Source organism: Canis lupus, chromosome 24 (genome assembly GCF_003254725.2).
Source record: "Canis lupus dingo isolate Sandy chromosome 24, ASM325472v2, whole genome shotgun sequence".
Classification (NCBI taxonomy): Eukaryota; Metazoa; Chordata; class Mammalia; order Carnivora; family Canidae; genus Canis; species Canis lupus.
This window is the reverse complement of record NC_064266.1, coordinates 32346453-32370883: the sequence shown is the minus strand read 5'-3', so window position 1 is coordinate 32370883 and position 24431 is coordinate 32346453. Positions and strand designations below refer to the sequence as shown.

The window sequence follows — 24431 nt, the reverse complement described above, 5'->3', positions numbered from 1 at the left end:
TGCTGATGGATGTCCTGTGCCAGTTTTCTCTCTGAATCCTAATATGGCATACTCGCAGAATTCCAAAGAGAGCTTAATAAAGATTGTTTACAGAGAATAGTGCGGTGCCCCAGGGCTGGTAACAGTGGAGCTATCACCAGCCCTGGGCCAGAAGGAGCAAAGTGAGAGAACTGGGGATTAGACCTGGGAGGAGAGTCATGTGGAATGGGATGGGTGAAGCTAGCCCAATATGGCCCCACAAGGAAGAAGCTGAGAGAATAAATGCCTCAAATCACTCTTTTCCCTCTGGTCTCCTACTGGGCTGACCTGAACATGCTCGTACTTACAGATATGGTTCATTTTCACCATTCTGATGGTGCTTAATGCATGAATATATCACAACGTACTTATTTATTTCTATAACACACATTGAGATAGGTTGATTCCTCAATGCTACAATGAACATGCTAGAATGCCTCATGGACCACACTTGCAAGAATGTCTTGGGTATATATTTAAAAGTTGAGCTGCTATATCACAATATATGTACATTTTTCAGCTTTACTACAAATGGTTAATCTACATTGATTGTACCAAGTCAGAGTTCCACTAGCACTGTTTGAAAATCCCTGTTTTCTCCATACCTACATTAACATCTGGAATTATTAGGCTTTTTGATTTTGCCAATCTGATTGGTGTGAAATTGGCTCTGCTTGTCTTAATTTGCATTTCCCTTATTACTAGTGAAGGTAAGCATCCTTTCCTATGTTTATTGATGATTGCGCTTCCTCTTTCAATCTCTTTACCGTATCAATGGAAAAAATATGACAAAGATCACACAGTTCAGGGCGCCTGGATGGCTCAGTTGGTTAAGGGTCTGCCTTTGGCTCAGGTCATGATCCCAGGGTCCTGGGATCAACCCCAAATTGGGCTCCCTGCTCAGCCAGGAGTCTGCTTCTCCCTCTCCCTCTCCCTTTGTCTGGGCCCCGATACCTGTCGTGTATGCATGAACTCTCCCTCTCTCAAATAAGTAAATAAATAAAATCTAAAAAAAAAAAAAAAAAAAAAAAAGATCACAGTTAATCAGCAACAGTACTGGGTTTAAAACTTGGGTCGTCTAACTCCAGTGTAGTCTTTTTTCCAGCACATTGAACTGCTTCCAGATATAAATTTTTAGAGTGCTGTTGTTTCTACTAACAGTTATATCAAAGAAAAGATCTTTTCCTTTCTAATTAAATGTTGGGGCTATGAATTGCCGATAGTTGGATGCTGTATCAGTAAAGGTTAGGTTTGTGAATAAAAGAGATGCCAAATATTAGTGACTTTAACAAGTTAGAAATTGTTTTATTTCCCCTCTCCTGTAAAAGTTGGAGACAAGAAGTTTGGCATTGATTTGTGCTATGAAGTCTTCTGGGACTTAGGCAACTTTAATCTTGTTGCTTCATTCTACATAGCTGCTACTTCCAAGTTCATCTCATATTCCGAAATAGCTGCTCCAACTCCTGCCATTATATCTGCATCCAAGTCAGACAGAAAAGAGAAAGAGATGGGCGGAGGGGATGGTGGAGGTATTGGGTACCACACAGTTGTCTCTTAATGAAGCTTCTAGAATCTACTATGTGATTATCTGATATACATCCTATTGGGCAGAACTCAGCTACATGGCCATACTTGACTATAAGGGAATTTGGGAAGATTAGTATTCATTTGGGGGACCATGTACCTAGGCACAAGGGAGATAATTTCTAAATAATATTCAGATTCCAGGAATTGTACACTCATTTTTCTGTGGCAGGTGAGTTGGTCCTGCTTTCTAGGAGGAGTGTTCCTGTCCTCTGACCTCCATGACCTTTGGCTCTTTCTTCAGGGAAACTCTGCCTTGTCCAGAATCCTCATGGCCATATCTAATAGACACTAGTCTATCACCTTCTGGGGAACCTGCTCAGATTTTCAGAGTCCTGTTTCCCGAGGATTTGGGAACCTTGGAACTTCTCGTTGCCTTGTAGAAGAAAGAGAGACATTTATTAGGAGACATTTCGTGGTCTCTGCCACAGATCCTAAGAAAAACGTCTGGCCTGATTTTTTCCATGGTTAAGGCCATGAGTCTCCTATGTGGAGATTAAGGTCTAAAGATAGTTCTTGGAAAGATCATATAGAATTGAAATTATTCAACTCCATTTGTGTTATCCTCTATATCTCTGTGGATTTATACCAATCAGCTATTGCTGCATTGCGAGCCACCCCCAAACTCAGTGGTATAAAACAACCATCATTTATTTTCATGTATACTTCTGCAGGTTGACTGATCTAGGCTGGGCTCAGCGGGGCTTGCCTGGGCTTGGGTCCAAGCTATAGACTAGGTCAATATCTGCTCTACGTGTCTCTCATCTTTAGATTAGCAGGCTAGCCAGGCCATGTTCTCTGGGATTGCAGAGGCACAAGAGGGCAAGGTCAACCATGCAAACACATCTCAAACCTCTGCTTGTGTCAAAACAGCTAGCATCCCATTGGGAAAAGCAAGTCACATGGCCAAGCCTAGTGTCAGTGGGTGGAGAAAAAAATAGTGCACGGCTCTTCACCATGCGAAAGAAGTAGTGTAACCAAGCCCACCAGTCTCCAGCATCAAAAATTCTTTTCTTCCACAGAGGTCGCCTGCAGGAAAGATTGAAATATTTTTAAACAGTTTGACTTACCACAAAGTGGTTTTTAATTTATTTTTTAAAAGATTTTATTTATTGGGCACCTGGGTGGCTCAGTCGGTTAAGTGTCTGCCTTCAGCTCAGGTCATGATCTCAGGGTCCTGGGATTGAGCCCCGTGTCAGGTTCCCTGCTCAGTGGGGAGTCTGTTTCTCTCTTTCCTTCTGTGCTCTCTCTCTCTCAAATAAATAAAATCTTTTAAAAAATAAAGTTTTTATTTATTAGAGAGAGAGAGAGAGAGAGAGAGGGAGGGAGGGAGGGAGGGAGCAGGAGCAAGGGACATAGGCAGAGGGAGAGGAAGAAGCAGGCTCCCTGCAGGGAGCTGATGTGGGGCTCAATCCCAGGACCTGGGGCTCATGACCTGAGCAGAAGGCAGATGCTTAACCAACTGAGCCACCAGACACCCCAACATGAAGTGATTTTTAAAAAATCAGTTACTGGGATCCCTGGGTGGCGCAGCGGTTTGGCACCTGCCTTTGGCCCAGGGCGCGATCCTGGAGACCCGGGATCGAATCCCACATTGGGCTCCTGGTGCATGGAGCCTGCTTCTCCCTCTGCCTATGTCTTTGCCTCTCTCTCTCTCTCTCTCTCTCTCTCTCTCTCTGTGACTATCATAAATAAATTCTAAAAAAATTTTTAAAAAGATAAAAAATCAGTTACTCTAATGCATTAGTCAATTTGTGGCCCTCAATTCTTCTGTCCTGATTTGAGGGTGTCAAGAAATCCATCACTAAACGCTTGCCTAGCAAGTCGAACATTGCATTTTACTTCTTTGTTAATGGCTTGGAACCCATAAAATAATCTATATGTTATTTCTGTATGAATTGGCCAAAATACGTCAGTTATTGCAGCTGGATGGCAGGCATGGCCTGAGCCCAGGTTCACTAAGTGGATAGTGCGCAGAACCACTGTCACGCTTTAAATCTTCCTCCCATTATGCATGACACTGACATTGTCTACTTACTAGCTGTTCCTCTTATTTGAGCAGCACTGCAGAGGAGACAGGTATCTGGCTCTGTAGTGGAAACGGTGGCATGCTGCCCAGAACCACAACTCCGGGACCAAGAAATCTATTCCCCTAGCTGCTGGGAACATTGGCTGTGGGACAGTGCTCAATTGAGTCCCTCGTGGAAACTTGCCCTTGGCTGATGAGTGCAACTTAGCCCAAGTATGGCATCCAATGACTGAACCAAGTGGAAGTCCCAAGGTCCAGCCTCCTTGCCATCCCCGCTCCATACTACTCCTCCCTTCCCTCAGGGCAGGCATCAGCTGGGGCCTCGGATGAGGCTGCGTTGCAGTTTGACTTGTCCCTTCCACCTGTGCTCCTGAGGGCGCGCTGCGGTAAGCTTTCTGCATGCACCCCTCCACGCTGGAGTCTGGTTCCTGGGGAACCTAACCTACAATAGGCTCTAACGTCACACGGAGCTGGCCGGAGTCTTATCTCAAATCCCCACTAGCTATATGGCTTCAGACATTATGAATCCACTGTAAGCCTCTGTAAGTCTCAGATTTTTAATCTCTAAAGATGCAATAATAGTAGTATCTGCCTCTTCTAGATACAGCAGGGGATGAAGAGAAATAGTGCATGTAAAGCACTTCACACGGTATCTGGGGCCTGTTAGATTTAGCTGAAATGTAATCACCCCTGTTTACTCAGCTCCTTGCCGGCATTTCCAAAAGACTGCGTCCCCACTAGAGCAGAAATAGACCCATTGTGCCACCTTGTTTCCAGCAGATGGCGACAGCGGACAAGGCTGCAGTGCTGTCCGGCTCCCTTCCAATTGCCGCTGCTCACAGGTTATGCATCCGTTTCCCATGCATTAGCTCATTTGAGTCTCCTTCATCAACCATCTCCCAAGTGCTGACCTTTCTATCATTTATTCTCTCATCCCTTCTCAACAAATGCTTACTGAGCACTTACTCCAGCCAAAGGCCAGTTTTAAATCTTTTCTAAAACATCACAGTGACTAAGAAATAACAGCAAAAGGAAATAAAATTTCAAGCCACTGCTGAAAAGTTGGATTTTGAGATGAAAAGATAAATTTTAGGCACTGGCACTGGGCTGGTGCCAACCCGTTCAGGAAGGAGGCTGCTTTAATAAAGCAGAAGCAGCATAATATGCCTGAAACAGAAGCAGGAGGCAATGGTCCCTCTGTAGGAGCAGCTGAGGTGCTTTTGGAGAACCATCCACAGGCCTTTCCAAGGGCTATTGATCTGAGGACAGAACACCTGGTCCCAGGGCTGGTTCAAAGTGCCAAGTAGGAGAGAGAAGAAAGAATCCATAAAGGAAGTGTCGGAGTGCTTGGGAGGAAGGGTTAGCTGGCCTGTATTTAGGACCTCCAGATCGCAGTCATTTTGCTGGTCTCTCAACTGTGCAGACAGGCCAGCAGGCACCCCTGGAAGCCACCAGCCCAGGGCCTGGCTGAGGTCTATTTCTGTGGTGGGGAGAGAAGCTGCCCACCTCAGCCTTCTCGAACGTGCTCCAGAACTGTATGGGAAAGCGCTTTCCTGAAGGTCACCACACAGGGTTGTCATCAAGCTCAATTGAGGAAATGTATGTAAAGTTGCTGGTTATCCGAGAAGCTCTCATTAAATGATAACTATTTATTACTGATGATAATACTACCACTACCAATCAATGGTTCTTATGGTCTTCTCTGATATAATTGCCCAGAGCAAGGTTTTATAAGAGGCATCTGGAATGGCAATCTACAGAGAGATTTGATTATTTGGGGGTTACAAGAGGATCCAGGACTCTGAAGGTAAAGAAAACACCAAGTCAGGGAAAGGAACACATAGATGAACTCAGTAAAATCTGTTGAATGGATGGCTAAGGGGGATTCTCTTCTTTTTTTTTTAATTAAAGATTTTATTTATTTATTCATGAGAGACACACAGAGAATGAGAGAGAGAGAGAGGCAGAGACACAGGCAGAGGGAGAAGCAGGCTCCATGCAGGAAGCCAGACGTGGGACTTGATCCCAGGTCTCCAGGATCAGGCCCTGGGCTGAAGGCGGCACTAAACTGCTGAGCCAGCCAGGCCGCTCAGGGGAGTCCCTTCTAATAGCAAGAATCACGTTCATGATTTCAACAAGCATAAGTGGAGACCTACTCTGAGCCAGGTACTCTGCTTGTTCTTGGAGCTAAGGAGATGAATAAGCATCCTGTTTGTTTTCAAGGAGCTCCTAGTGCAAGGGAGGAAAGCCAAGGTACCTACAGGTTCTAGTCTGGTGACAGAAATGAGGAAAGTGGATAAGGTGTGAAGAAGGAGCACGGGTAAAATAAATATTTTACTTTCTTTAATATATTATTTAAAAAACAGTATTGCAAGAGTTATGACAAATGGCTCTGATATGAGGTTTTAATGCAGAGACAATAGGGCATGGTGGGGACTGTGAAGAAATAGAGAAATCATGCTCTAACCAAAGGGGACTGCTGCCACAAGAGTGGAGAACTATACCCATCTTACTGTATTTCCAATTTGTCAAGAGAAGCCAGGAATTGGAATTGTTACAGGCAATCTCTTAATTTTTAATTTGTGGCAATGAATTTAAAAAATGTAAAAACACCATGTGGGCCCACATAAAATAGGTCAAATGAAACATAATTCGGTCTTTTAATTTTAAAGATTTTATTTATTTATTCATGAGAGGCATAGAGAGACACAGGCAGAGACACAGGCAGAGGGAGAAGCAGGCTCCTCTCAGGAAGCCTGATGTGGGACTCGATCCCCCAACTCTGGGATCACGCCCCGAGCCAAAGACAGACGTTCAACTGCTGAGCCACCCAGGTGTCCCACATCTTACCATCTTGACACTTAGCAAGCTGTGTAGAAATTGCCCGTACGCCCATCTGTCTTTCCAATTGGACTGGAGATCATACACTGAACCCTCAGGCTTAGGTCTGGCATTAAGACTTAATTATGGGGATGCCTGGGTGGCTCAGCAGTTGAGCGTCTGCCTTTGGCTCAGGGCGTGATCCCGGAGTTTGGGGATCGAGTCCCACATCAGGCTCCCTGAGAGGAGCCTGCTTCTCCCTCTGCCTGTGTCACTGCCTCTCTCTATGCCTCTCATGAATAAATAAATAAAATCTTTTTTTTTTTTTTAAAAAGATGGTAAGATGTGATGTGATGGGTGCACAGAAGAAGAGCTGGTGGCAGGGGGGTGGTCTTTGAGGAGGAGAAGACACCTGATTGGAGATCTAGAAGAAGGCCCAACTGGCTAGGGAACTGGGGCCTGACAATCTAGTTAGGGGGAGTGAGACAGGGGAGTTCAGGGGCCCAGTGGACTGTCAGAGCTCAGGTGTCAGATGGGGTGGGGGACAGGGGGCATGAAGCTGGGGAGGTGGGCAGGAGCAGATGGAAGGCAGCCTTAACTGCATCATCTGTATTTAATGATTTCCTACTTTTCCCTTATTGTAATTTCTCCTGTTCTTGATAGAAAACCAGAGGTTGTGTCTGTACCCCAAAAACGGCCATTTTCTGTTATAAGTGGAAGCTCTTTCTGCTCTCAAAGTTGGCAACACCCCTCTTTCTCCTTTTCCTGCTTTGGCTCACCCTCATCTGTGCCTCACTTTGATCCCTACAGTATTAAAGAAAATAAATACTTTTGACCTTTGTCAGAACACCTTGGACTTGCCAGTACAAAAAGAAACAATTTGCACAGGAGGAAATGATTCCGTTCCTCCCAAATGAATCCTTCTCTGTGTCCTGAGCCAGATGCAGTTCTGATTCAGAGACCATAGGGGTGGCCAGCAGGACTCTGGGCTGGAAGACAGGAGTCCATTGTAGTCCTGGTTCTGTGGACTGATGCCTTGTGTGGCTGTGGATCAGAGCAGGCCACTTGTGCCCAACCTGCAAAAGCAGGTGGTTTGGATGGTCTCCCAGAACCTTTTCCATCAGGACCGAGGGCCCAAATCTCTTGTACACAGATTCAATCTGGACCTGATGTCTGTGATGTGTTGCCAATCTAACCAGTGTGTGCAAACGTCAGGCACTGTGCCAAGCTCTTGCCATACATGATTTCATATAATCCTCATAAAAGTCTTACCCCACTTTATAAAAAAGGAAGCTGAAGTCTAGGAAAGTTGCCCAACGTGATGAAGCTCGTATGTGCACCTCAAAGACTATGTTATTTGACACAAAATGTAGTTCATTGTGATGGTTAGTTCTGTGTCGACCTGGCTGGGTTAAGGAATGCCCAGAGAGCTGGTAAAATGTTATTTCTGGGTGTGTCTGTGAGGGTGTCTCTGGAAGTGATTAGCATTTGAATCAGTAGACTAAGTAAAGACACTCAACCTTGCCAATGTTGGGGGGGGGGGGCGGGAGGAATCACTCAATCTGTTGAGGGCCTGAATAGAATAAAAAGGCAGAGAGGGAGGGTGAATTTGCTCTCTATGCTTGAGCTGGGACATCCATCTTTTCCTGCCCTTGGACACTGGCACTCCTTGTTCTCAGGTCTGTAGACTCAGACCAGGACTTATACCATTTGCTCCCTTGGTTCCCAAGCCTTTGGGCTGTTACAACGCTGGCTTTCCTGGTTCTCCAGCCTACAGACATCAGATCACATGTGTGATCTGCAATTCTTGCAATAAATCTCTCTTTTTCTCTCTTATACACACATATACACACACACATATCCATATCCACTCTCTGGACAACCCTGCTAATATGTTCATATATATGACAACATATCAAACAGCACAGGACAGTTTACCATGAAAAGTAAACTCTCATGCCCATTTCCCAACTCTCTTGGGGCAATCTCAATCATTTTGATTTTCTGGTGATTATCTCCCTAAACATGAACAACAGCTGGGTGTTGTCTTATTTGTGTATGTCTTTATTGTGTATGTCTTTATTGTCTCTAAAGTTGAATTATACTCCCTGCTTTTTTTCCTAATGTTGATACTTACATATTTACAGTTCTCATTTCTCCCCATAAATTCAATAAACATAACCTCTATTTTCTTCTTCCATCACATGGACAGTCCCTTTTGACACTGCTTCTTAAGAGGAAGGCAAGAGCAATCTTTTTTCTCTATCTTTCCTCCCTGCTTTTATTTTATTATTATTTTTTAATTTTTTTAAATTTTTATTTATTTATGATAGTCACACAGAGAGAGAGAGAGAGAGAGGCAGAGACACAGGCAGAGGGAGAAGCAGGCTCCATGCACCGGGAGCCGGGCGTGGGATTCGATCCTGGGTCTCCAGGATCGTGCCCTGGGCCAAAGGCAGGCGCCAAACCGCTGGGCCACCCAGGGATCCCCCTGCTTTTATTTTTGACCTTTGGCCAGCCTGTCTGATTTCAAAAGTTCCTCACCCCATTTAGTTGTGTGCAACCAGTGTGTGACCAGTGCCAGCTGAGGGGTTGTGGGAGAGAGTGACTTTTGTTACCCTAGGCTGGAGTATTTCACACATGCTCTTCTGTCTGCTGCTACACTTGGCAACACTCCACATGGGAGAGCCTCCATTAGTCTGGGTCCCTGGGGAGCAGAGCACCCCAACTAATATACAGTCAATGTGTAGTATGAGGGAGATGTAAATCTTTGTTGTCCTAAGCCTCTGAGAGTTTGGGGGTTATTTGTTACTGTAGCATAATCAAGCATATTCTAACTGATGCAGTGAATGTTATTACTTCTGTCCTGCAAATACAACCAAGACTTTAGTGTTTTGTGTTTTGTCCATACTTGTTTAAATAAACACATTACAAAAAAAAAAAAAAAGACAAACTTTCTCTGTCCTGGCAAGTTTGAAACTGTGTTTATCTACCCCCCTACTTGATTACATTTGGCTGGGAATAAAATTCTAGGTTAAAAATCTCAGAACTTTCAAGATACTCCATTAGGGGCATCTGGCTTTTCACTTCTGATGAGAAATCATCATCATCATCTTCTTCTTTTTCTTCTTCTCCTTCTTCTTCAGGTTTATTTATTTATTCATGAAAGACACACACACACACACAGAAAGAGAGAGAGAGAGAGAGAGCAGAGAAACAGGCAGAGGGAGAAGTAAGCTCCATGCAGGGAGCCTGATGTGGGACTTGATCCCGGGACCCCAGGATCACGCGCTGGGCCGAAGGCAGGCGCTAAACCACTGAGCCACCCAGGGATCCCCCCTCCCTCCCCCTTTTTTTTTGTAGACTCCATGCCCAGTGTGGAGCCCAACACAGGGCTCAAACTCATGACCCTGAGATCAAGACCTGAGCTGAGATCGAGTCAGCCACTTAACCAATTAAGCCATCCAGGTACCCCATTATGAGGGGAAATTTTTTCTTCATAGATGAATATATTTTTAATTCATGAAAAACTTTTAAACTCTTAGAATCTTTAAAATGTATTGTGTCTGACACAGTCTTTTAATTTTTTCCCTTATTTTTTGCTTTTTTTAAATTAAATTTTTTTTTTTTTTTCAGAGAGAGAAAGTGCACAAGCAGTGTGGGAAGGAGCAGAGGGAGAGGGAGAGAGAGAGATTCTTAATCAGGCTTATGCTTAGCATGGATCATGACATGGGGGCTTGGTATCATGACCTGAACCGGAACAAAGAGTCAGCCGCTCAACTGACAGAGCCACCCAGGTGCCCCTCTCTCTGTCTTTTCCATCTCTGTCTTTTTGTTCTATGTTAGGAAGACTTAATTCAATTTTGATTTTCAACCATCTCTCAGTTTTCATTTTAGCAATAATATTTGAGAAATTTTAATACATGTATACGTAAATATATCAAACAAAAAAAGCACGAATCACAAGTGTACAAATGGATGGATTATCACAGCCAGACAACACTACCAAGTCAAGAAATAGATTCTTACCAGCAAGTAGTCGGCTCCCTGTGCTCTTCCCAATCACTACTCACCCCTTATCCCCAGAGATGACCCGTTCTTCTAACACTGTCAATTAGTTCCTTTTGTTTTTGAAAACTTATATACACGGAGCAAGTCATTTATCCTCTTGAGGTTCCAGTGCCCTCAGCTGTAAACTGAGAATGAGAGACAACTGAAAGAATGTGCTAGATTATAGATGCCTAGTATGTGTTTGTTAAATCTGTAAGACCCGTTGTGCCCCAAGCCATTCTCACATATTTATCTTACCTCTGGTGGAATTATGGCATAAACAGGTAATATAGTCACTTAACCAGACAACTTATGGTTCTGAGATCTGATGTCAGGCAGACTGGGAGGTGGAAAGCCACTAGATAGGAAGGGGGACATTTTCTCCAGACACCGCAAGTGACAAAGAATTAGAATTCCTGTCATTCCACATCCCTGCCAACATCTGGTGTCATAGATACCCTGGAGTTTGGCCCTCCTCATGGTTGTGTGGTAGCATCTCATTTCATTTATTTTGCATTTCCCTAATGATGTAGGATGTGGAACATCTTTGCATATGTTTATTTGCCATGGATATGTCATCTATGGTGAGGTGTCTGGTAGGGTCTTTGACATATTTTTTAATCAGGTTGTTTGTTTTCTTGTTCCTCAGTTTTAAGAGTTCTTTGCCTATTTTGGGTCATAGTCCCTTATCAGATGCATCCTTTGCAAGTATTTTCTCCCAACTTGTTGCTTGTCTTCTCATTCCATTCACATTATCCTTTGCTGAGCAGAAGCTTTCAATTTTAATGAAGTCCAGCTAATCAATGGTTTCTTTCATGGATCGTGGCCTTGGTGTTGTATCTAAAAATGTATCACCAGACCCAAGGTTTTCTTCTGTTATCTTCTAGGAGTTTAGGATACATATACCTTTAATCTAACCTGTGGCTGTTGCTCCATCCAATTGGTTTCCGACAATGCCCTTGGCATATTGTCCTCTTCTGATCTTGGCAATGTTAACATTATGCAACCTTCTCTCTCTTATCTTGCTTAGAAGGTAATTTCAGTCCCGCATTTAAAACCTCCCAGTACTTATGTCCGCCAGATTACTTCCCCTCTCTTTACAAGTCTTATCAAATTCAGTTGAGACTTACACTTCTGTAACCAAGATTTGTTTGATTCTACATGGGCTTAGAAGCCGATGTCTTCTCTCCGAAGTGGAATTACATTTACCAAGCTCACGGGACTGATGTGAAAAGTCAGAACGTCAATGTATTCACTGATAACGAGAAATATAATTGCCCAGCAGACTGGAATATTCTCATCAGCATGACCAGCACATTCTCTCCTAAAGACAGATCTAAGTGAAAAGCCAAATTATACAAAGAAGGTGGCTTGGTGAGCATTTGATCATTCAGCTCTATTAATGAAGAGCCCACTGCATGTTAAACATTGTGCTGGACACTAGGTGGAGAATAGTGAATAAGAGAGGTAGGGCTCTGTGCTCACAGATCCTAAGGTGCTGAGAGAAGACAGGCCCTGAATAGTAATGAGGCTTTTGGGTAAAAACGACTGTACACCTTAGCTTCTGCTTTCTCCTTGAATCTACTAAAATAACAGTACAGGGATTTTTTTTTTAAAGGCAATACACAAAGACAGAGGTCGGCAAGCTATTGCCCACAGGCCAAATCTAGCCTGCTGCCTATTTAGGTACAGTCTGTACAAAGAATAGTTTTATATTTGCAAATGGTTAGAAAAAAATCAAAACAAGAATAACATTTTGTGACACGTGAAAATGATATGAAAGTCAGATTTCAGTGTTCATAAATAAAGTTTTGTGGGAATGCAGCCATGTGTTCCAATGCATGTTCCATGTATTGTCTACGGCTGCTCCTCATGCTACAATGACATAGTTAAGTAGGTGCGAAGGAGACCATATGGCGTGCAAAGCCAAAAATATTTACTATCTGGCCCTTTTCAGAAAAAAAAAAAAAAAAAAAAAAAGCCAACCCTAGCTCTAGAGCAGCACTGTTCAATGGAACTTTCTGCAATGACAAGAAATGTCATACACTGTCCAATACAGTAGCTGGCCACTCACTCCATGTGAGCACTTGAAAGATGGCTAGTTCAACTAAGGACCTGAACATTTATTTTATTTATTTTAGTGAATTTAAATTTAACTAGCTGCACGTGGCAAAAGCTGCTATATTGGTCGGCATAGCGGTCGACTATAACAGGAGGGTATCTGGGTTGGGAAACACCACGTGTCGTGGAAGACAGGGCATCATTCTAAAAGCAGAGGGATTAAGTAAAAGTTCACATATGGAGGGTTGACATGCCCCACCCAATCTTCTCCTTACAGGCTTCTTTCTTGACCTAGATTCCAGAAGGCTGGCAAGGAGAATTATGCTCTCCTAAAAAGGAACTAGAAGAACTGTCTCTGGGGAATTTGACCAGCTCAGGAGGAAGAACCAAAAGATACATTGGGGGCTTTCTAATAGTCTTACCAAAGCTGGCAGTGAATAAGCCCTCCTGCCAATCCCATAGCATCCAATAAACTTTAGTCTAGGTCCCACGCATCCATATGAGCAGACAGCCAAGGACCCTCGTACATTTGAGGAAAAATGTAAATGAGAGACCAAACAAACAGATGAACAGATCTAAGGAAAGATCTATGGGAACACATATTCTATTAAGTTTGGAGGTCTATGATGCTGGAGGAGAGAAATGGTCCTTATTTTCACCAAGCTCAATTTCTTTTCTTTCTTTCTTTTTAAAGATTCTATTTTTTTTTTTTTTAGAGAGAGAGAGAGAGAGAGAGAGAGAGAGAGATGGGGAATGGGAGAAGTAGGCTCCCTGCTCAGCAGGGAGCCTGATGGGGGGCTCGATCCCAAGACCCCAGGATAGTGACCCAAGCTGAAGGCAGATACTTAACCAACTGAGCCACTCACCAAGCTCAATTTCAATGCAGCATTTTCTTCACTAATGTACATAAGCAACAAACTATAATAGTACCAGCACTTCCAGTGACTTCATCACCCATAGAAACCTGATATTTTCCTATCATAATACTATCGTTGAAGTCATTTCAAAGTATCATTTATGCTCGTCACGACTTTGAATTGATGGTAGTTATTAGACACACTGCTAAATCTTCTAATATAGAAGCACATATGTTACTATATGACAGATTTGTTTTTTAAATATTTTGATAACTGCCTTTTGATATAAATGATTTCCTTTGTAATCCTATGCATGGAAGCTTATTCATTTAAAAATATTATGCTGAAAAAAGGCCCACAGCCTTCACAAGACTGCAGGGGGTCCAGGGCACAAGAGGGGTTAAGAACGCTTGTAGTAATGTTCTCTTTAGGGCCATAAATTGGGGGATAGAGACGATAATCATCGAGCACTATGTGTCAGATTTTAAACCTCATAATTCTTTTTTTAAAAAAGGATTTTATTTATTTATTTATTTATTTATGTATTTATGTATTTATGTATTTATTTATTCATGAGAGACACAGAGAGAGAGAGAGAGAGAGAGGCAGAGACACAGGCAGAAGGAGAAGCAGGCTCCATGCAGGGAGCCCGATGTGGGACTTGATCCCAGGACTCCAGCATCACGCCCTGGGCCAAAGGCAGGCGTTAAACCACTGAGCCACCCAAGGATTCCCATAAACCTCATAATTCTAAGAGTAATTATTATTATTATTATCTCGATATCTTTCGTTAGTACTTTAACATGCTCATTTTGTCATTCATTGGGATATTTGGAGGGAGGAGAGATGAATAGAGGGACTTAATCAGCCCTCTTGACCCAAAAGTTCAGTTGCCTTTGTAAGAATAGGTACATGCACATCATAAGCAAGTTAGAAAAGTGCAAAGAGGAGAACAAAAATCACCTCCAATCCCACTACCTACTTGATGAATGAACATTTGTTCTAGACAGAGGAGTGTGCATACACATGTAAACATACATACATACCCACACAAACACATAAAAACCAAAATATGTAGAATTAAACCTATGTAATATTTAACAAACACAGGATCAAAGTACACATTTATCATTATTTTATTTTTTTACTACACATTTGTTATCATTGTGTTTCTCCCCCTGCGTTTATCTTCTACAGCAATAACAAGAACTGAGATAGGTCATTATTTTCACCATCCACACAAGGAAACTGAGACTCAGATCATTGGAGTCTTGTCCATGGTCACACATGGTGAGAAAGGAGGAAATCTCTTGGTCATCCTAGAAAGACTTATCTTTAAGGACCTCCTGTCTGTGAGGGGGGAGGCCCTGGAGGTGAGCTGGACTGAGAGAGCTTCATCCCCTCGGCTGCATTGACCTGAAAACTTGTGACCCGAAATCTTAGTGATTTCCGGGGGATTCTAGCTCAGGTGGAGGTGACCCATATGCCAAGTCCCAACAGAGATCTGCTGAGAAGCTTCCGTTTACTGTCACAATTGGAGGCAAGAATCTGGCACATCCTGGATTCCTTTCTTTATTTCCATTCTGATTCCTTGGGGAAGCAAACAGGGACAATTCTTCTCATTAACCCCAACTGCAACAAGTCACTACTGGATGTCTTCATGGGCATAGTGTGCTGCAATGGGCAGATGGAAGGCAATGCACACAAAGGCTAACCTCTTCATCCTGTCTGGATCCCAGGAACTGGAGGAAGATAAGAGAAAGTGGACTTCCTGAGGTTGGTCCTGGGGATATTTAATCTGCAGGATCCCAAAGCTTGGATGGGCTATACCAGAATCACCTAAAGAGCTTGTTGAAAGTAGTGATACCAGGGTTCTGATCCCAGAGTAGTGGATGTCAACCTTGGTTATGCATTAGAATCAGCAGGGAAGCCTTTAAAACACAAATTGATGGGGCACCTGGGCGGTTAAGCATCTGTCTTAGGCTCAGGTCATGATCTCAGGGTCCTGGGATGGAGCCCTGCTTTGGGCTCCCTGCTCAATGGGAAGCCTGCTTCTCCCTCTTCCTCTGCTCCTCCTCTCAGCTTGTGCACTCTCTCTCTCTCTCTCAAATAAATAAATCTTTACAAAAGAAATGGCAGAGTAGGGATGTTATGAACTGAATGTTTGTGTCTTCTCAAAACTTTATGTGTGGGAACCTTACCCATCCCCCAGCAAAGTGATGGTAGTGGGAGATAGAGCCTTTGGGAGGATTAGATAAGGTCATGAGGGTGGAGCCCTTTAATGGGGTCAGCACCCTTACGAGGGTCACCAGAGAGGTGTGCTTTCTCTCTCTGCTCTCTGCCATGTGAGGATAGGACAAAAAGCTGGCAGTCTGCGGCCTAGAAAGGGGCCCCTGCCAGAACCTGACTGTGCTGACTTAGACTTCTACCGCCCCCCCCCCCCAGGACCATAAGAAACCAATTCCTGTTGTTCAGGAGCCACCCAGTTTGTGATGTTTCTGTTAGAGCCGTCCAAGCTGCTGCTAAGACAAGGCACTCTGAGCTCCTCCATGAAAACATTGGAAACACAAGCAGAAACTGTCAGAACTAACTTTGTCAGAACTCTGGAAAACCGTCAAGGTTTGGAGCAACCCATTGAATGCTGAATGAAGGAAAAAACAACTTAAAAAATGGCTCAGTTCAAGCAGGGGTACCATCTAAGGCAGAGTTGGAGGAGGAGCACCCCAGCACAGAGCCAGTTTGCAGATACCAGGCAGGGTGTGTGTGTGTGTGTGTGTGTGTGTGTGTGTGTGTGTGTGAGTGAGTACTTAAAGTATAGTTGACACATAACATTATATTAACTTCAGCTGTACAACACAGTGATTCAACCTTTGCTCATGAGTATAGCCACCATCTGTCCCCAACACAACACTATCACAACACCATAGACTATATTCTCCATGCTATGCCTTTCATCCTCGTGACTTATTCATCCCGTCACTGGAAGCCTGTGTGTTCCATTCCCCTTCACCCATTGTGCCCTCTCCCCATCCCTCTCCCCTCTGGTGACCAAGTCTGAGACGTGGTCTATTTCGTTTTTAGATCCTGGTGTTCGAGGACATCTCTGTTGAAACACAGTGGAACGGGAGCTAAAGGCTCAGAGACTTCAGTGAGTACGTGGGGGTTTGTTTTCATTTGTGACAGCAGCGATAGAAAGGTAACACAGTGTACTGGTCATTGCTAGCTCTGGCTGTTGGGGGATGGACTTCAGCCTTATGTCACACGTGGTTAGTGTGCTCAATGAACACTCATCACAATAAAAATAATGAAGACCATAATTCACCAGAAGTGGTATATAAGGATGTCCGTTCCTTTTCTGCTTAACTTATGGCATTGGAAGCATCTGAAAGCACTTTATTCGGTAAAAAAAAAAAAAAAAAAAAAAAAGGATTCTGAACCAGCTACTTTGTTCTACTACTCAGGCCTAATTCTACATTTGGTGAAAATTATAATTTTTTTAACAGGGGGAGCAGTTGTGAAATGGAACATACCCCAGGTCAGAAGTCGGAGAATTGGGCCCTGGTCTGAGCTCTGCCTCTGTCTGGCTGTGTGACTTAGGTCATCTTGCTTCCCCTATCTGGGTTTCATCTTTGCCACTTAGAAAATGAGAGTTACACCAATAGTAACTCTCATTTGTCAGATGCCCAGGATGTACAATTTATACATGAGGTCTTGTTCGAGCAGCACAAAAACTGTGCAAGGTATCTTCCCCATTTTATAGTTGAGAAAATTGAGAGGCCCAAAGAGGTTAAGTGACTTGCCCAAGGTCACAGAGTTATATCTAGCAGGACTGAGATTTAAAACCAGGACATTTTAGCTCTTTTTGATAAGCCCCTCTACCTTTTCCATGTTTCAGATGTCAACACTGTCTTTACAGAACATATTTATGCAGCGCTTGGTTTTCTCTGTATGTCATAGTGAGGATGGCTCTCTCTAGTTTTCCACTTGAAGGCTCTGGAATTGGGTCCACCTCTTGTGTTTCTGAGAACCACTGACTCAGCCTCTCAGAGACCTCCCATAGACATCCATTCCCCATTTCACCTTCTGTGAAAGACACTCCCAGTTGCTGAACCAATGTCTGGTCTTTACTTTTTACTTAGTAACAGAATCCTAACTTTGAATAAAATGTTCCCAGTCAAAAATACCTGCCCATACCCCCTTGCAGCTAAGGGTGGTCCCCTGACCCAGTTCTGACCAATGAGATGTAAGTGGACATTTGGATGGGACTTCTTAGGAATCTATGATCTTCTTCATTCTAAAGGAATGAGGGAAGTTTGTTCCTCAATCTTATTGCCTGGAATGTAGGTGAGGTTTCTGGAAGTGGAGCAGCCATCTTGTGACTATTAGGGTGAGAGCTGCCTGCTAAAGATAGCAAAGCAGGAAGGCAGAAGCTTCAGTCCTTAGTGATTTCTTTGTAATCGGTCCTCTGTACCAGTCTGGATTGCCTACCTCCAGACTTCTTGCTATGTGAGAAACAAAGCTTTATTTGGTTGGATTTCTGTTCTGTCAACTTCATGCAATCCTAACTGACAGGTTCTCCAAGAAAAGTCTCTCCCCTGCCCTGTAGTCCTGACATGTGGCCTTCCTAAGCACCTGTGGTGACTCAAAAATAGACCTGGGGAAGGAGAAATTGGCCATGGCTGTGATTCTGAACTTGCTGAGCCATCACCTGTTCAGTCCATGCTCTGAAGAAAAGTCTGTTAATTACACTCTCCTTGGCCAGCCAGAGCACAGGAGGCTGTGTCTGTGTATTCTCAGGAAGCTCAAATATAGCTCAGGCTCCTTCACTTCTTCTGCTGAGTATGCAGCATCTGCATGTCTGGCAGCCCCAGTGAAGAATGGGGAAGCTTTTCCCAGGAGGTTAGAGTCTAAAGAAGGTGCTGGAAAACAGGAATGTTAGCAAGATCTTCCCTCCTGTCTCCTATAAGGTGAGTATTATACCTCCTAGTTAGCAGACGCCAAAATTTGCTTGAGGTCCAAACAGGCTCAAAGGGTGAAGGGACCACGTGTCAGTCTGCTCATTTGGTTGCATGCAACAGAAAAGGACTCTGTTTAGCTGGAGAAAAAAAATAGTTTTGGGGAAGAATATGGGATGGCTCACAGAATTTCAGGCAGCTTGAACACAAAGGGAATGTAGTTTCAGGAGGTCTGGATAGCAGAGACCAGTACTGGAATGGCATAACTTGAGTCATGGACCCACTCCACTGTTAAGGAGGGCAGGGTGCCTTGATTGACCTCTCTAGATGGTATTGGAAAAGTGGTTTTCCTGAAACAACTTGAGAGTTCGAGTACCAGAAGAATGGCAAGAGGATGTTGGGAGGCCAAAAAAAAAAAAAAAAAAGTTCACTGCAGGTAGTATAGAATTGGTCAAGAAGGATGGATTTGGGGAGCTGGCTGACCTTAGTTTAAATCTTAGCTCTACCCTTTGGTCAAACCAATTCACCTCTTAAGCCTCCATTTCCTCATCTGTGTGTGATGAGAATGAGACATGTTTAATCTACTAGAATATAAGCTCTTGAAGGTGAGGACTTTTGTCCCCCTCCCCCTTCCAAATGCTCTGTCCCCAGTACCTAGCTGTGTGCATGGCTTGTAGCTGATGCTAAAAACGTATTTATTTATTTTTTTTTTTTTTTTCATAGATTTTTTTTCTATTTCACAGCTTTTTTTTTTTTTTAATTTTTTATTTATTTATGATAGTCACAGAGAGAGAGAGAGAGAGAGAGAGGCAGAGACACAGGCAGAGGGAGAAGCAGGCTCCATGCACCGGGAGCCTGATGTGGGATTCGATCCTGGGTCTCCAGGATCGTGCCCTGGGCCAAAGGCAGGCGCCAAACCGCTGCGCCACCCAGGGATCCCAAAACGTATTTATTGAATGAGCAAATGAACTCTACATTTGTCCCAGAATACCTCCTTTGTATGGAGACACTTTGTTGAAACTATAACGTGATAGGTGCTTAGAGTAGAAAGTGAGCACCCCCTCCTGCCTCACTGCCTCCCTCCGGGGAGGGAGGAGAAGGAAGAAATGTAGGCAGACACTGAGGTAGATAAAAGGACGTCCACTCCACAGACTCTTCCCCTGACACACTCCCCACCAGCACGCTGACCTGCTTACTACATCAGTCACTCTGCCCTCATCCTCACAAGCCAGGCTCTTTGGCAGAAAACAACAATCCCATGTCGAGTGCAGAATGGATTCATTCTAGCAATCTCCAGGACTTCCTGGTATAATGGCGTGTTAAACTCTGCTGATAGGTTTGATGGGGTAAGAAGTCTGCAGTCACCACGCCCCTACATTGTACAGTGAACCATGATATAGAGGGGCAAACAGAATAAATCACAGCCCTGGAGAACGCGTGCATTCTCCAAAAAAACAAGACAAAACAAAGCACACACACAGCAGGACATCACTGGTGAAATGAATGCATTTCAACCTTCTCAGTCATGTTTTCATTCACCAGTCTCGACAAGATGAAATTCTGAGTAGTTTTGTTCCCCAGGGCCACTGTAGAAATACAAAGCATAAGAAGAAAGAGACAAGCTTTGAAGAAATAGGGATTTTGGTATCCTTGGTCCCTCCCAATAACCAATTTGCCATATTCATTGTCGCCCTCAGGAGCTTGGCCATTCATGCCTGCAATTATCACCACTGCTGCTACTACCACCGCCATCCCCACCAAGCTACCAGTTACCATCAACACCACCATTTACCATTACTGGTGTTTTTAAAAGATTTATTTATTTGAGAGAGAGAGAAAGAGAGCAAGTGGTGGTGGTAGGGGGGAGGCAGAGAGAGAGGGAGAGAAGCAGACTCCCTGCTGAGTGCAAAGCCCGATGTAGGGCTTAATCCCATGACCCTGAGATCATCACCTGAGCCAAAGCTAAAAGTCGGACACCCGAGCGACTGAGCCCCCCAGGTGCCCTTACCATTGCTCTTATACCACCACCACCATCATTACTGCTATCGCCACCATGCCATCAACTGCCATCAATAGGGTTGCCACCACCAACCCTATCCAAGCCTAGTGTTGCCAGCAGCAGCAGCAGCAGCAGCAGCAGCAGCAGCAGCAGCACATCTACCACTTCTAGTATTTCCATCTCCCTCATCTTCACCATAAAAATTATCAGCAGCATGGTTATCACTACATAGTAAATGACACCGGGGCACCACCCAGATGCCCTTTACCAGGCGGGTGCACTCATCTCCCAGCTGCTGTGAGAGCTGGTTGCTCACAGATCATGGCTATTCTCTTCTGAGAATACCCCTCTGCCAGTGGAATTGCCTTGCTTAAAGGTAGCCCGTACCCGATGACTGACTAACTGAACATATAAGTCCCCTGTCTTCTTGCTGCAGGCTGGGATAACTTGATGGCAGTGTTCATGTCCTCAGGCTGTTTTTGAAATTAGACAGAGGCAAGAGTTGAGCCGAACCCACATTTTTTGCCTATCTTTCTCCTTTGTCCTATTCTGCTTCCCTCAGGCCCTCAAAGGCTTCACCCAAGAGATCCCTCAATAAATCACTTGAACAAGAACTCCATTTCAGACCTTGCTTCCAGGGCACCCAGCTTAAGACACCTACCACTCCTTTAATCACTATTCTAGTAGACTTCTTTTGGAATGGTTTCCCTGCCCATATTCTCTTTTTGGAGAAATTCCACCTTGCACAGGCAGTGGTGTGCTGGGCCTGGCCAGCTCTAGCTCATGAGGGTCAATTGCACACATATTCCTCAACTCTGTATTGAATGACATCACATTGATAGCTTGGAATCAGACATGGCAGGAGAATTTACACCATGGAAATTGGGGGAAAAAAGCCACATTTTTTGTTATTGTTTAATTTGGACTGCTAGTTGTGAAATATTTACTGGCAAACCACCGGACATATGTCAACCACACAATTCCAAACCTTTGTTGGAATGCCAGGTCTGAATTATTACTTAGGGGGCTGAGGTAGACTCCTCCCCCAAGGGGACTTATCCATAGGCTTCCAGGGACATATGAATAATGTGGTGAGAAAAAAATGGCTTAGGTCTGCAGGTGTCTCATGGAATTGGGAAATCAATAAGTTGTGGCCAGTTGGCAAGGAGGATTGAATAATGCTAATAATCATAGCTGCCATTTATTGAATGCTAAGTTAAATTTGTGTTGTGTTAGGCACTTTGCATTCATTATCTTGTTTAAGCCTTATAACTCCCCTTGCAGGAATACTATCACTCCATTTTATCAGATTGAACACATTCAAAGAGGTAAAGTCCTTGCTTAAGACCACATAGCTTGTTGATGCAAGAACTGGGATTTGACCCTCAGTCTTTCTGATTTTAGAGCCTGAAACAGACCTGGGGGCCCAGGTAGGCAGAAGCCACAGGCACAGTGATGTTAAGAGTAAACAGAAACTAGAATAAGGCAAATGTTCTCATTAGGATACTTTGGTTTCAAGTTGCAAAAACTAAACTTAAATAAGCTTCAATAAAAAAAAAAATTCTTTGTGGCTCAAATCTATCCTTAGCAGAGACGAAATTAGGGCTGGCTTTAGGGCAGACTGGAAGAGGAGTCTGGAATCTCAAACCAAGCAATCAATTAAGTATAGGCCTCTGGCCTTATGCTTTCACACACACCATTGAGATAGCTTCTAACTTCCTTACATTAGATGCTAGTTGCATTCTCTCTCCCTCTTCCCCCTTTCTTTCCCTTTCCCCCTCTCTTCTTTGTTTCTCTTGGGTGGATGCATCCAAGGAGATCTAGATTCAAATACTAGCTTTCCCGTACCCACCCAATACATTGCCTGAGAGATATTTGATGGTTCACTGGTAGTGTGGCTTTGGGCAAGTCGCTTTATTTCTCTGAATCTGAATTTACCCATCTGTGACTTGGAGGTGATCATTATGCTTAGCTAGCAGCATTGTGAAGATGAAATGAATAAAGTGAAGCACCTAGACCAGAGATGGTGTATAGTCAGTGTGAGTTCGAATATCCACTCAATTTTCCAGCAGAATCAGCTCTTCTCTTAGGTCATTTCTGACTAGGCTAGTAGGGTGGCCTCCACTCTTACCCAGGGATACAAGGGGAAGGGAAATATATCATATTAAAAATATCCAGATGAGGCCCTAATTCTCTGTTCTGCTAGCAGTTACATAAATTCCAAAGTCATCTCTATCTTTCCCTGCCACCCTGGCTAGCCTCCAGACCAATTAAACATTGATGGTGTAGCTATACTTATCTCCAATTCCCTCTTCCACCCAAGGCTTGGACATCAATTCTCTCTTTCAAATAAAAAATTTAACCCTCACATTTTTGGAGTTCTTCGGTTTATGAGCACTTCCAGATTCACTGGTTTCACATACTTATTATAGCAGGTAAGGCCATATGGAAAAGTACAAAGAAGAAAGTAAGAAAGTCAAGTGGTCAAGGTCAATATCATGAATGGTAAGTCATGTTGATATGCCCCTGCTGTGATGTGATCAGAAGACTACATCACTGCTCCCCTCCCCAATCTATAACCTCAGTCTAATCATGAGAAAACACAAGTCTAGCCAAAATTGAGGATATTCTACAAAATATCTGACCACTACTCTTTGAAAGTGTCGAGACTATGAAAGACAAGGAAAGACAGAGAAACTGTCATAGGCCGGAGGAGCCTGAGGAGACATGACATCTGAATGCAGCATGGTATCCTGATTTGGAAACTGCAACAGAAAAAGGACATCAGTGGAAAAATTGGACAATCTTAATGAAGTCTGTAGTGTAGTTAATCACATCATACATATCATCAAGTTAATTTAATTTTGATAAATGCACCAAGCTTATGTAAGGATGTTAACATTAGAACAAGTTGAGTGAAGAATAAAGGAGATGGGACTTTCTGCACTGTCTTTGCAACTCTTCTGCAAATCTATAATCATTTCAAATTTAAAAGTCTAAAAGCAAAAACAAAAAGCCTCAAATCTGCATAATTCACATGAGATACATGTCATGCCAACCATCTTTCAATGCATGTACACAGATAATCAAAAATAATTTAACCAAAACGGTTTCATATTATAACACTTTTCTTCAATTATGAAAGATATTTTAAATATCTTTCATCATTTCCATCACTTATTTGACTGAGACTTAACAGAATTTTTGTAAATGAAAAGATGAAAGAAGACTATCTGAACTTTAGATAGCTCTTTTTCTCCCAAAAGCGGTATTGGCTCATCAAAGATCCCTCCGGAAAACATCAGGAGGTTGTAGCCATCCTTGCTTTTAGCTAAATATTTCAATCTCAGGTGGCGACTACCTGCAGTGGATCATTAGCACTGTTATGCTTCCCCCCCACATCATCTCTTCTTCCCAAACTTCCCATTTTGCATTAGTTATATTATTATGTTTACACTGTTGGGTGAAGCAGTTGAAGATCACTTTTAGCCATCGATTACAGAAAACTGGACAGTAGCTTAAACAAACACGTAGTGAAGAGTTAGACAGTTGCTGCCTCTGGTTCAGGGCCTCAAGGATGTCAGTACTGGGGTGGGGTGTCTTTGCAAGTCTCCTGGGGTTTCCCTCATGATTACAAAACAGCTGCTACAGCGCCAGTCACCATGCCCTTATTCCACTAAAAGAGGAGAAAATGAGTCTATCAAGAAAGCATTCCACAAATCCCTAGTCTGTATCTCATTTGCCATTACTATATTCTATGCTGCCCCTGGCTGCAAAAGAGGCTAGGTAATGTGGAATGTTCTTATTAAAGACATTTGATGGACCTAATAAAATTGGTATCTCTTAGCAAAGAAGGAAGAGCTGCTAATTCTTAGTTATTTTTTTCTTGTTCTATATTTAAGCATATTTAATATTTACCAGTAATCGTATATACCAAAGCTTCTTTATACCTAAAGTCTTTATTTTGATCCACTTCGTTGGCAGGATTTCATTGTCAGGATGAGCTGAGGCTCAGGAAGCAGCCACAAAAACTTGCCTTGCACACTCTCATTTCTCCA

The 24431-nt window shown here is 43.4% G+C and overlaps 1 protein-coding gene and 1 long non-coding RNA gene across 3 annotated transcripts in view; one reads left to right on the top strand and one right to left on the bottom strand.

The window, feature by feature from the left end:
• The window catches only part of LOC112674005 (uncharacterized), a 43260-nt gene that overhangs the window by 1690 nt on the left and 17139 nt on the right, over positions 1–24431 (bottom strand). The window contains exon 2 of one of the 2 annotated variants that reach the window (XR_004808841.2): positions 10481–10647. This is a non-coding gene — a long non-coding RNA (uncharacterized LOC112674005). The remainder of the gene's footprint in view (positions 1–10480; positions 10648–24431) is intronic. The other variant, XR_003145183.3, reaches the window with a different exon arrangement.
• Positions 15027–24431, top strand: part of RIMS4 (regulating synaptic membrane exocytosis 4) — an 88577-nt gene continuing 79172 nt past the window's right edge. Inside the window, exons 1-2 of the mRNA XM_025470182.3 lie at positions 15027–15195; positions 16501–16567. The gene's annotated coding sequence lies outside the window, so the exon portion shown is untranslated. The remainder of the gene's footprint in view (positions 15196–16500; positions 16568–24431) is intronic.